Source organism: Larimichthys crocea, chromosome VII (assembly GCF_000972845.2).
Source record: "Larimichthys crocea isolate SSNF chromosome VII, L_crocea_2.0, whole genome shotgun sequence".
In the NCBI taxonomy this organism is placed as follows: domain Eukaryota; kingdom Metazoa; phylum Chordata; class Actinopteri; family Sciaenidae; genus Larimichthys; species Larimichthys crocea.
In genome coordinates, this window is record NC_040017.1 from 17,828,400 (window position 1) to 17,838,461 (window position 10,062).

Below are 10,062 nucleotides of genomic sequence, written 5' to 3' on the forward strand. Positions count from 1 at the left end.
ATTGCTGTCGCACAATTGAAACGTACCACATTAATGTGTCTCACATAATTCTTGTCCCATTTACTACTGCATTTTTATTAAATTAGAGTCTTTTGATTACTGTCCTGTATGTTTTTATTTCGTGTTTGTTTTCTATTTACAATCATCCCTCATCCTCTCATCCATCCCCGAAAAAAAAAAATACACCGTTATTTAGAAAACTCATGTAGCGCTATAGAAAGATGCTTCTGTCAGTCTGGCTGTTGTGTTTTATCAATAATTCAATTATTTACTTTTATTTTACTTTTTTATTTCAATTTATTTCCTTTCCGCGCCCAGAGAACTCTTGGCAATGCATGATGGGTATCTTGCTTCAGTTAGTGACCATTGGATGTTCACTACATTCGCGGTGAATGATGTGGATAATGTCAGTGCCACTATAGTGGACCTAAACAATCGGACACCCTACAAAATGGCGTGGCGTGGTCACTATTAGGCACCACACATAGTGGTTAGGGGAGTGATTTCGGACCAGCCATTTTTGTCACTGATGTCACATGATCATTTTCAGACTTTTAGACTAGGCTGAACCCAGGCAGTCCTCCTCGTTTACCTTCAGAGATTAGAACACGCGTGAGTTATTCTGTGTTTGGAAACATTTAACTCCAAAAATGTCTCTTCAACTTGCAAACAAAGCACACACCAGCCCCCCCCCTCTGAGGTTCAGAGCATGATGTACTGTACAGCCGCACCACATGCTATCAGGTTTAGACTTCAGTGGTGAGGGTCATTTGGAAAATCGCCAAATGTATCCATTTAACAACAGGCAGTCACTCAGTGAAAATCCACAAAGACGATGGAAATGTCTCAGAAGTCAATCGAGAGAGATAACATGCTAAAGCGATCAGGAATCGATCCAGAAGACAAAAAACAACATTGTCAATTTTATGGCGGATTTCATGTTCAATAACCTCTCCTGTCTGGCCTTTGAATGTTGGACAGGAGCCTTTGGGACCTCCTGGAGGAGAGAAGGTGGATTCCTTTAATCTTAATGAAATTTGTCTGTAGCCCATAAGCTCATCGATCTAGCATTTGATGCTTTAAAGAGTATTTTGTATCATCCATACGATTTAAAGCTGCACATCATCTGCTTTTGTAGCTTTTGTACAGTTGTTGGTTGGAATCTGGGGCATTTTTAAGTCTGTGTCTCGATTTAGGATGACATTACAGAAATACATCTCCTAAAATGATTTCAGGATTTGAATTTAGATAATATCCTAACTGATTATAAAAATACAATATTCATTCAAATATTTAATTATTTCTGCAATTAATTGTTTATGCTATATTGCCATTCCTGTTTTATCATATAAATATTTTGTTGTCTCATGAAAAGTATTAGCAATGTGTTTTGTCACTTCTTTATTCAGAACATTAAAAGGGAAAAAAAAGTCTTGGTAAAGCACACACATGCATGCACACACTCTCTCTCTCACACACACACACACACACTTCATCCCCCATTTCCCCCTCTATCTTAAGCCCCTTTTTGCTTATCAATCAGAGCAGACTCTGTCCTATTTCAGCACAATTACAGCCTCATTCTGCCCTTCAGAACATCATTCACCTTTAACCTCTAAACCTGAATACACACCTCCTCCCGATCTCCATCTCTTTCCTCTATATCCTTCATCTCTTCTTCTGCAGCCGCCCATTTGCAGCTCCATAAATATTAACAACCTCCATCTGTGTCATAACAAAAGTCTTAAGTAAGCCTAATGGCCTGAGGTTATGTTTTACTGCAGTGAATGGGTCATTTCACATGGACTGATCCTTTAATGACAGAACACTGATGGGTCAGCACTTTAATTTGTGCACTGCCATGTTTATTTTGAGACTGTCCCAAGGAGCAAATGTCATCCCGCAGCGAGTGAAACTGTTCTCTCTGCAGGAGCGTAAAAAAGAAGAGAGTGCTGGACTATCTCAGCTTTCTTTCGTCGGTTTTTCATTTCCATCATGGGTTCAGCAGAGGGCAGTAAAGTTATGCTTTATTTTGAATATGAATTATTTAGCTGACACTCAAGAGTGTAGTCCCTCATGTCTCTGTGTGTGTCTGCTTGCAGCTTCCTCTTACATGGCATGATCTGTTTTTTTAATAACATGTCCTTTTAACATTCTTACTGGGACATTTGTGTAAACATTATTCCTGTTGTCTTCCTCGAGCATCAACTATGAAACCCCAGTGAAAACTTTGGATGGAAGAAGGGAACTGGAAAGGCCAGGGTGAAATCCTCAAAGTCTGTTTTAGATAGATAGATATATTACATACATTAAAATTAAACCTATAAAGATGAATTTGGATTTAAGCTGTGCAATGATAGAAAACTAGACTAACAAAATTTTTGGTAAATAGAAATAATTTGTTCTGAAGTAGCTCCTACTAAGGACACTGAAGTTATCTTCAATATTTCTGAGACTTTGGGCATTTTATTTACATGCTGGGGATATTTATATTCCACATTTACTCGATTTACTGATTTGTTAAAGGTGGTTTCTGGTATTTTTGTAACTAAATATCTTGAACAGATATGCAGAAACTAAATGAATATAAATAGCGTCAGTGTGCGTACATGGCTTTAAACCACGGCATCCAACGTAAAATAGATAGTCGGGGTAATGGGAGGCAAACCCGTCTGGACCTCCTGTGGTGCTGGCACAACTCAGTTCAGGAAACTTAACTCAACATTTGAGTGAACTGACAAAATTTTCTTTAAATACTTTTTTAAAAAATGGAACAAAGTTTGGTTTGGGGAATTTAGTAAACACTCCCTGTGAATCATGCTTAAGCTTGGCAGGTAAGATATTTTCCTCCCATTCAGAGGCATCCCTCTTCATTCATTTCTCCGCGGCTGTGAAAATCTCATTCAGTGCTTTTATTGAACTAACACACCATTCAGGATTTTTCTCCTTTGTGTCTCTAAGTAGCTCAGACCATAAACTGCTGAGGACTGTTGCATGGATACAAAGAGTGTGTGGGAGTGTGTGTGTGTGTGTGTGTGTGTGTGTGTCCCTCTTTCACCCCCCCCCCCCCCCCCCCCCCCCCCCCCACACACCCCCTCCCCATGGGTGTTGCTATGGAAACAGGCCTCCTCTGTCAGGTGGCTCCATGCAAAATGCTCCCCAGCGCTCTGATTTGCTCTGACATCGTCTGGCTGAATCACTTGGCCACGTGACCAAGTAAGTCCGGATGCTGAGTATGGAGCTGGTCTCTTATGACCCCCTCCCCACCACACACACACACACACACACACACACACACACACACACATATTCACACACACCTCTAACGTTTCCTCCCCACCCTGCCTTCCTTCCTTGCACCTCATCTGGGGAAGGTGATAGGAAGTAACGGGTGTATTTGGATAATGTTAATTCACAGGCAAAAGATGTGATTGTACAGTCATTGCAAAGAATAAAAAACATGATTAACACGTTCAAATGATATAAATCACAGCCTCAGCTCTTAAGGAATTAGCCGTGATGCTCTATTTTGGCTCCTGGAGACCCCAGACCCTCTTTAACAGCTTAACAAACAGATGTTTTCTATACTTCATGACTTTTCTTAGCTTAGAAACTGTTTGGGGCCTTAGAGGGAGGGAGAGTGTTTGCAGTGTTTAATGCAATGGATTTCCAGATATTGTATAAATTTTGGATTGAGTTGACTTTTCATGCAGCACTCACAAATAAATACATTTTCTGATTTCTGATGTTGGAGCTTTACAACAGTTTGTTTGTTTGACTAAATGAGCCTTAAAGTTAACGTAAAGTAAGAATGAATATGCGTTCTGATTTTGTCAGACCAAAGATGTGTTACAGGTGTTATTATCCAACCAGCCAAATTTGAATGATGATTAAAAATATCAACAAGTTTATGAAATAAGGTGTCAAAATCGGGTAAAAATGAGCAGGATTCTCCAGGACTGTGGGGGCGTGTCCTCAGGGTGGCCTCAGTGTGTCATCGAGCCACCCTTTAGGACCGCCCAAAGTAAGTTCAGTATTATATAGTTGAAAGTCTTTTCACATGTTTTCAACTATTTTCCAACATATACACATAACATGGACTTTAACATAAGTAACTTTATTATGTAAGATGACATTTCCATGTCTTTGTCGTAGTTTCTCCTTCCTTTCCTTCCAGGAAAGAGAGGGTGAGCCGATAGGGTTGCAATTAGTAGCTGCACCGCTAGATGCCACTAAATCCTGCACACTGTTCCTTTAACGGTGCATCATATTTTATAAGATCAACTCAATTTTCTTTGTAAAATCTAGTAAGTAAACAGTAAGTGCAGCTGTGAAATAAGTCCCAGCCTCTTTTTCAGGCCCCTGCTCGAAAATTAGAGTATATCTCTGCAACTACAAGGTCTATTTGAATACTTTCGGTGTCATAATAAAGGGAACACTTATAACATTTGCTCAGTAAGTATCAGTATGTATGTCACTAGCTCAGAATACCATTCAGAGCATGCAGCATAAATTAAAGTTTTAATACAGGCTATTTAGTAGACTATTTCCCCCCTTATTAGGAGATCCCGGGGATTAAAAGGTTAAAGTAAAAAGAACAATCTTTATATTGGAACACAGAGGAGCAGAAGTATAAAGTATAAAATAAAAATACTCAAGTAAAGTACAAATACCCAAAAGCTGTACTTACAGTACTCGAGTAAATGTACTTACTTTCCACCACTGTCTCTCCAGCAAACGACTGACTGACGTGCTTTTCCTTCCTGTTGTTGTTTCCCGTGTTGTTTACACTGTCATTGATAGTGTGGTTCGCTGTGCTATCTTGGGCTGAGCTCCAGAGTGGCTCAGATGACATCATCACACACATCATGCATCATCCCTTGCCAGCTCTGCGGGAGAGAGGCAACCTCAGGTACACACTCACACACAACAAACACACACACATGAATGTCTCACCAGCAGGTCATCTGAGGATCAGAGCTGCTAATTTCTTGTCACCTTGGTGAAATGGTTTGCAAGTGAAAGTTGGCGTGAGTCAGCTGGCGCGTTACCACTTCTGGCACTGTGTGATGAGCTCAAACTGGGGCTGAACCCAGTTAGCACCTCGACACATCCATACAGGAAGGACATGACTTTTGTGTGTGCTGATCAGAGATGCTCCAGTTTGTGCACTGGTGGACTACACATAGTTGGATGGACTTCTAACGCACGGCTAAAAACCAGGCAAAGGTCCAAAAATCTCATGTGCACTGTATGCAAGTTTGCACATAATTTCATGAATTGCATATTTTATGCAAATCTGATCTGCATCTTTAAGAGCCGATCTGTGTCCAAATATAATTTTAAGATGTAAATTGTGTTTAATCAAACCAACATCGATAAATTACAGCAAACCTGCCACTGGTTGGTCTCTTGGAACATAAATTAAATTATGGGTTGTTGTGTGCACTTAGCTAGAGCTTAAAGATGACACCTACAAGCAATTATCTTAAGTTAAGTGTTTGAAACAGGACTATAACTTTTAAATTAAAGGTCACTTTAACAAATCTTGGATAAGAGACCGATTAAAAACAGATTTCTCCAAATAAAAGCAGTCAGAGATGTCGTGAGATTTACCAAAACAGCAGAAATATGTTTTTTTTCTTACCAAAACAGTGCAGAGTCATCTGTCTGTGAATGTTTGTTGCTGCAGTACAACATCATCCAACCAATCACATCTGTAAATGCACATTCCTGGTGGTTTATTTTGTGCCATGAATGGAATATTTCTACTGTTTAGCTCTCGATCGTCTTAACAAAAGATAAGAAATAGTTGTTACCATGATAACCTTCCAGGCTATAAACAATTGTGCAGCCTTTCTTCAACTGGACTTTATGGATTACATTTGTAGTGGCTGTTTTATCACCTTATTTTGACCCGTGTCCATAAACTTAATTCAACTTTGCATGCAACAAGGAAGGGAAATTTGAATGATGAATTATTTAAATATTAACAACTTACAGCCTTAAAAAAGATCTTATAAAATTATTCATAAATCTCCATTAATGGCTTGATGCTCTACTTCACTAAAACGGCTTGTATCCATCCACAACTCTGCTGACTTCTTCGCACATTATCGCCATGCACCTTTTTAGCAACTAGAAACACAACTTTAGCTTTATCCACTATTCAGCTATTCAACTTTGCATAAATAATAGCAGAACGTAAATAACACAACAGTCATAACAACATTTTTACTCCACTTATCCCCCCGCCTGCCTTCAAAACTGAGATATTAAAGATTTCAAATGTGTCAAAAAGGTTTATTTGTAACACTGGCGTCTCCTATGAATCATGACAACTGTACATCCTGTTTTGGTCCCTATTTCACATAGTGTCCCATTTAGATTCTTCCTTTTTTGTGTCTCTGTTCCTTTTCTGATAAACAATAGTTTTCCATGGTGTTTCAGGTTACAGCATTTAAATGAATTACCACAAATGGAGTCTATCCTATGTTGAACACAATGGGCGTCTTCAAAAGCGAGCAGAGTTCTCTGTGTGCTTCAGTAGTGTGTTTTCCTGGTCAGGAAACAGTCGGGGGCAGTTTCTTATTAAAGCCTGCTGATACATTGATCCTCAAACAGCCTCAGGAGGCCAATCTCCATCTCAACCACTTTAGATGCTTTCACAGGAAATCAGCTCAAAAGTGCCTCGTTTTTTCTCTCTTTTGTCTCAGTCCGTAGGGATTTGACTCAGGAACCGGAGGGTAGCCGGAGGGTTCACGTCCAGCTTAGACCAAAGTATGGAGGTGGCCCTGAGCAAGGTAACAAACCCTGAGTACTCCCAGGGTGCCGCTCTGTGTGACTGCCCATCACTCCACCATCTCTCCACATTTGCACGTCTATGATGAACACTTGTGTGTGTGTGGGGTTGTATTTAGGGTAAAATGCTATTCTTCCTTCCTCTGTCTCACCTTTCTTAGGTCTAAATGTGGAATTTGAACTTCCAATCGATGATGCCCACCACGGAGGCCATGTTGTTTGTGGGCAGTGTTGTCGGGTTGTTATGGGTTCCTGCTCCACCATTGAACTATACAGCGCGTCTGCATGATAAGATGAGTTGATGGTTCAACTGAGGGACTCAGATGCTGAAGTAAAGGCACTAAAACAGAGAGGTGATGTGGGAGAGACAGTGACGGGTCTGTGGATGACCAGGAGGCTGACGCACCCCCCTCCCTTGCCCCCTCGAGGCTCCTGTCGATTCATCCTTCCGGCAGGAAGTGTGTGTGGATCAATACGAAGCGAGGGTCTCTGGAGAGAGACGCAGAGAGAGAGAGAGAAAGAGAGAGAGAGACCACGAGCAGCCCAGGTCTCTTTTTGTTTCATTAGACAGCTCCACGCTCACATCTGGGTTTGAATTGTTGTCATCATATCAGTCATCTCTGGAAATAAAAGCATTTTACTGTCTGTATTATCTCTCATGCGTTCAACTCAGTAACTTGAAAAAACAAATATTAATGTACTCATAAATTCTGAATTTTACATTAAAGGAGAAGGAATAGATGTGATTTTAAGACATTTGGATGATTTTAAATTGAATATTAATATTGAAAACATCTTTAATTGAACTTTTTCATTGAAAAAACACATAAGACACTAATTACTCAAATCAGATCATGTATTTTAATCTTTAGATCTTAAGACTAGTCTTTAAACAGAAGATCAACAAGTCCAAATACAAAAACTAAACTGTTATCATCAGTGCAAATAGTACTGGAATGAATGTACTAATTTTATATACATATAGTAGGTGGTGATGTAATGCATGTATACACATCTGTGTAAGTATATACACTGCTTATGTTTATATGTGAAACCAACAAACCAGCAGAAATCTTCAGGCTTCTTGGGACCATCAATCAGATCGGAAATGTTTTTAAATGTGTGAATCCCTGAGCTGCTTCCTTGAAGACACTTCAGTATAGAGGGCATGAAACAACTGGCAAAATTTCAATCACATGCTTTGGTTTAATCATTCGTCTACTGCTAATCATTACATGGATATGTTAGAGCTTCTTAACAGCTGAGAAAAGAGTCTGCAAAACAAGATCACACAGTCTACCAGATCTGACTAAAAACACTCCAAGTCCTTGAAAGCCTCCAGCTCCAACTAACCAGGAACCAACAACACTGAAACACAACAAGCAGAGGTCACCCGGAGCACAGAAAAAACACTCAGATTAAATGCTGACCTTAAAGAGAAGCTCGTCCTCTCCTACTACCACCTGTCTGCACCCTGACCAGGTTATTATTTTAGCCCTCAGCCCTGCCATGAAGCCAAAGAGTCAATCCTCTCAAAGAGGATTAGTAGTGAAGGTGTGCTACACTAGAGCCACACACTGAGTTATAAACACGACCAGTCTCATTTGGCCAAACAACACGCATGTGATGCTGTCAGTCTTATAATAGTCACAATAACAACACAAATAAAAGGGCAGTGCAAATATTAGCATACAAGAAACATAAAACAGTGGTACCAACCACAATAATATACTTTTATCATTACCATAACACCATAAAATGATAGTATAGCAGTCATAAAAACTTCTTCGTCAAAGTGTTTATCTAATATTAGTTTAAAAAATGATAAACCTGCTTACATTAAACACACACAGCTTCAAAATCAAACTCCATCACGTTATGCCGTTTTTTATTTGAAATATGACCGACATGACTGATGGAAGAAGGCAGTAAGTCATCTGCTTCTGCAGGCCAGACAAAAGGAAACCAAAGTCATGTCGGTTCAGTCAGGTGCAGCGACCACGTCGGATTTTCTCTGGAAAAAGGAGAAGTTGTCCACACGCAATATGAATTTATGAAAAAAACATGTGACGTCCTGAATGAATTGGGTAATATTTTGATTTTATGTGCATGATAAATTGTTGCAGAGCGCTCAGAGCAGTGAGTTTCGAAGTCAAGTTTGTCTCTCATAATTCCTCTGGTCTGTTTATAGGTTAAAGGTTTTAAGTCATTGATATAAATCAATGATCAACAACAACACAGGAGATATACGTGTGTGTTTGTGTGTCAGTGAGAGGACCAACACTCAAATTAGAGACAATATTAGAGACGGAGGCTGACCGGTTCATTCATCCAGTCAAGACTGTTACTCTGTGACTGTGTGTGTGTGTGTGTGTGTGTTTGGACCAGCTGCCCACACGTGTGTGTGTGTGTGTGTGTGTTTGGACCAGCTGCCCACACTTCAATGTATGTGGTCCTATTTGTGTGTGTGTGTGTGAATGTGTGAGAGGTTGTGTAGCTCCAAAGCTGTGTGTGTTTTCAAAGGATCTGTGTGTTTGGTTGTGTCAAATATGAGTGTGAGTGGAGGCGGTCAAATGTTTTCTTTCATACATTTATTCATTAATTTATAATACAACTCTCTCTCTCTCTGTTACACACACACACACACACACACACACACACACACACACACACACCCAGTATTGTGTCAGTGGCGAGTTATAACAATAAAAGGGCGTGGTTCCTTTAAGGACAGTCATCGGTGGCTGTTAAATAGATCAGTGAAACACACACACACACACACACACACACACACACACACGCCCCCCAGTGAAGGAAGCTGCGATCAATTCAGCCAACAACACACAGGATATACCATTATTTGACTGTGCCTTCAAAATAAGAGCCTTCAGAGTCATGTTGAAAGTGTTAGGAAATAGTGTATGAAAGGACTTTTCGTGGTTACTTCATTTCACTAAATGTAGCTTGTTCTTTTTAAAAGGTCAACTTTTCAGGAACCAAAACTTAAAGTGTTTTTTTAAATCTTTCAGTTCAACATATCCACGTGAACTTTAGTCCATTATCAGTCCCTGAAATGAAACTTAAAAAAATCACCAACATTATGAAAGTTCTCAGTACTCCAGGTTAAGACTGAGACATCTGGACTTGGTTATAGATCCGTGAATATGTTTCATCTCTGATCCAAAACAAACAATCTTCAAGTGAGAGGTGAAACATCTTCATGGGTCTACAAACAAATCTGGTTGAAGATTTGAGAGGAAT

General features: G+C 39.8%; 1 long non-coding RNA gene across 1 annotated transcript; it reads left to right on the forward strand.

Moving 5' to 3' along the window:
* The first annotated feature begins 4,045 nt into the window (after positions 1 to 4,045).
* LOC109136732 (uncharacterized) lies at positions 4,046 to 7,482 on the forward strand. The gene is made up of 3 exons (XR_002041471.2): positions 4,046 to 4,912; positions 6,717 to 6,803; positions 6,963 to 7,482. It is a non-coding gene; the product is annotated as an uncharacterized LOC109136732 (long non-coding RNA).
* The last annotated feature ends 2,580 nt before the right edge of the window (positions 7,483 to 10,062 follow it).